At 37.8% G+C, this 4229-nt stretch overlaps 1 long non-coding RNA gene across 2 annotated transcripts in view; it reads right to left on the reverse strand.

The window, feature by feature from the left end:
* The window catches only part of LOC108873591 (uncharacterized), a 75631-nt gene that overhangs the window by 36738 nt on the left and 34664 nt on the right, over window positions 1-4229 (reverse strand). The gene's annotated exons all lie outside the window — the stretch shown is intronic.

Here is a 4229-nt window from a genome sequence, read left to right on the forward strand (position 1 = left end):
CAACTTTTACTTATGTCAAGGATCTGAATTATCTATCTGGGACTGAACAGCATGTTCCTCACTGCACCACTGATCACAGTGATAATACAATTTAAGGCTGACTACTCTCAGAGTTATGACATTAAAATGGCAAATGTGACACGTCCTGCTAACTTGCTGAGTTTGTGTGTCTTGCTGACATTCAGTTGGAGGTAATACCACATGTATAGCCCATTGCTTTTCACTTGATTCACATCAGATCACAGATTTCCTGGGTGCTGATAAGCACTTTGCTATAAGCACGACTCCTGGTCAATGTCTCCTGGTACATTTTCAGTAAAATATTCCTTTGAAAGTATAATTCAGGCAAAATTGAGTTTTCCACACTGTTGAGTCCATGACGGGAACATGATGAATGCCACTTTAGAGTCAGAGAAGTGTGAAAAGCAAGCATTCAATTACTCTAGAGGTAAAGTAAGAAGTTTAACTGCCTCTTCTAGCTCACTGGTTGGATGTGTGTGTGTAAGGTGTGAAAAGGTTTTATTTACTTGAGCATCCCGGTTCAAAGGTCAGGTGGAGGCCAAATTTCAAAAAGCATACTGACAACTCCAGCCAGAGATAAAACATATATTTTTCCTTAATGTGACTGTTACTATTGGACTTGAAAATAGAATATGAATACATGACATTTTTTGTGACATTTATGCGTGTGCCAGAAATAGAGAACCTGATATTTAGTGTGCTTAAAAAAGAGCAAACTCCCTGACAGGGCCTGTGCACAGCTACAAACTCAGAATGAACTCAGGAGATGCACAGTGGAAAAATAAGGAGGAAAGGTGAAAAAGCCTTTCACTTTTACAACTACTTTTACAACCAAAAGGTATCAAAATATCTCCTGATTTATATATGCCACTGTGGGTGAGGTCCGACCAGGGTGTATCAGCATAGCAAAGCTAGCTGAGCAATAAATCAGACACACGGTGTGACCTCATCAGCCACTCGCCTCTTACAAGGATTGGGGGCATTACCTTTCCTGATCACATGGTGCACTCCCTGAGGCTCCAAAACATTATCCACAGTTGATAAAAATGTCTCTCTGATTCTGACACTATTAAAATTACCCAGATAAAAATAGTGCTGCCACAGACACCTGAGGAGGAGAGTTGTTGGCCTGCACTTTTCCAGACGAAGATTTAACCGTTGCTGTGTAACTGCTCTCAATGCAAAATATACCTCATTTTACAGTCATTTAAAAAGAATACAGCAATTACATCTGGCAACTTATAAAGTAGTTTCATGTCTAAAAGATACGAACCAACAAACCAATGAATGCTTTACAGACAAATACTAAATAGAGTTACCTATGTCTTGCAGTAATGAAGCAGTAAAATGCTACAAAGACCAAAACGGATCAAAATGAAAGAGTGAGATAAGACATTGCTTGAGGGAGCAGACTCAAAGGAAGGACTGGAATACCAAAGAATAGGTAGATATGGATGGTAAATGAAGTGGAAGGAAGGCAACATGGAGTCAGAGGAGGTGGAGTGTGAATTATGAGACAGACCATTAGAAACAGATGCAGACAGTTGTAAGGAGCCAGTTGGCATGTAGGTCAAGGATTTTGAAGAATACTAAGTCATCACTGTACACATATACCTGGAAACTTTAGTCTGCACAACAGTTAGCAGGAAAGCAAGTAACAGTACATGAGGGAGCACTTGGACAAGCTTGCTGTTTGTCATTACGCATCTGTGCATATCTTCATGCTACACAGAATCAAAACTGGAACTTGACCTGTGATTATGCAGACAGAGTATGATGAGAGCATCTATCGAGGGTGATGAAACGGACCTAGCACAAGAGTTGCTAATGGCAAGTATCTCATGAAGAAGGCTGGGAGAAGTGGTAGAATTCACAGGGTAAGGCTGAGCTCCAGATTTTATGCAGGAATTAAAAGTAAAAGTGCACTCGTTAACTAGTTCTAACTAATTACACACTGATATTTTGAATGCTTCCAGGTTGTTTTTTTAAGTCTCTTTCAATCAAGTTGTTTTTTTCACTTTTACTTATAAAATACAGCCATTTTAAGATTTGATCCATTCCCCCTGGTATCATTATGCTATTATTCTTGCACTGATAGCAAATCACATGGAGTCATCAAAAATAATAGTTTACCAAAATAAAAGTCAAAAAGGAAACATAGACATAGAACTGAATTGAAATCATATGAATGAATAAATGACGTTTTTATGGTCATATCATTTATGTCTATCAAGCCACAAATTCATATAACCCAGATATAGAATGTTATGGTCAATTATCATAACATAATGATATAACACAATAATACAATCTTTTTAAAAACAGATGAGTCAATTACATGATCGACTAAAATACTTTTTGGCACCTCTGTATCTTATCATATTAATACTAACTCATTAACCCTAGTGTGCATTTGTGGTTTGCCAACTTACAGCCACCCAAATATGGCACAGGTCAGATTCTACGCTCTTCATCAACCCCCTCCCACACCATGACCTAACCAGATGACATCTAGTAAACCTCCGACCAATAAACCAGAACACGCCTACGGTGTTGTCTTTCCATGTAAGTGTACTAGTAAGACACTTAAGTAGCTGGTGAAAATGTATGTATGCTTAAGCATTAAGTGCTTATGATTGTATGACATCTAGAATCGTGTAAGCTACTGCTGTATTACTGTATTATGTATCTGAAATCCAACGTGAGATTTTTTTGAGTGACTAAATGTCGTCCTCAGTCGCAGACCTATGACCATCTGCTAGAAAATGATACCTGACAACATATTTCTTTAAGTCTGACAGATTTATGGTTGTTGTTGTTTGCTGAAGGCAGAGTTCACTGGTTTTACTGTTGGGGTAAGTAAGAATGACTGGCATGTGGTAAAAGAAACATACGTAACACATTTCAGGGAGGTCTGTCATACCAGTCTCTTGAAGATATAAAACTGTAAAGATATCATTGACCCTTGATGTTTCATACATTAATATATTTGGATCACCTGATGTGGATGCTTTTATTCCATAGCATCATTTACTGCGTGTATTTCTGGTAAGGATGTTTTTATTGGAGTTATTAACACTTGTGGATGCTTTGATGCTCTTGATCAGGTTTCAGGTGTTCATAGAAACACAACAAACTTGTAGCAGCTGCTGTATGTTTGGCACGACACCTCGGTGGGAGGAGTGGGACAATGTGACAGACTTACACATCACCCCTTTATTTAAGCTTCTATAGACAGCGTCTGGCAACCTTTACAGTGTGTCCTAAAATAATACAACAGCTCTTGACATGACATGCAACTGGAGCACCAGGGTCTGTAATAAGAGACAAAAGCAGTCAAGGGCTGCCTTGAACTTTGATTTAGGTGTAGCTGTATCCATCTTTAGGTTTAATGCGAAACATAATACAGAATGACAATTTCTGAGCAGATTTATTATTAAATATTACGTGATAAATAACTATTTCAATTATAATGTGTCTGCTACTTTCACAGCTCTACCTTAAAGAGGACACTTTGCCCTGGATATCAAACTTCATCCAATATACATCATCACTGTCATATTTCCACGTTTGTCAAATCAATACTAGCCATTTAGACATTCCTTATTTTGTTCATTACAGTTGACAGGATGGTAATTAATATGTCCCAGCTGTCAAGAATGGATTACTCCCATTAAAAATAACGTCAAAAATCGCCTTTTGGATTTACAATGTATTGGTCAGCTTTCTGACACCACCCCTGCACACAAACAAATGCTGATATTAGTGAGAATACCCACTTGACTGTTTGGATGGGTTTGCTGCTGATGAGCATTACACTGCACTGAGTGTCCTGAAATAACCAGGTGGATCATTAGTCATGTGTCTAGTGTCTGTTATGCTGTATTTCATATGTATTTAATATAGTTATACTTTAAAAATTGAGTCTTAGAAAAACAAAATAACATGAGTTTGTTTGTCGCTCTGTCTTGTTCTCTTTTTTCATGAAGAATCATTCAAAAACAACTTATAAATTAACTTTGAGAGTTAAATTGCAACAGCACACTTAACAGCAAACATAGTCAAGTCTTCAGCTTGTGAACTCAGATTTCAGGCTTATTAACAAAGTTCATCTTCATAAGTGTCACTAAATCTGGTTTATGGAACAAATTATTCTTTTAAGAGGTATTTAACCTGCTCTTTGACCCACCCTGCACGGTGCCCCCCCT

The sequence above is a fragment of the Lates calcarifer genome, linkage group LG12 (genome assembly GCF_001640805.2).
Source record: "Lates calcarifer isolate ASB-BC8 linkage group LG12, TLL_Latcal_v3, whole genome shotgun sequence".
NCBI classification, from domain to species: Eukaryota; Metazoa; Chordata; class Actinopteri; family Centropomidae; genus Lates; species Lates calcarifer.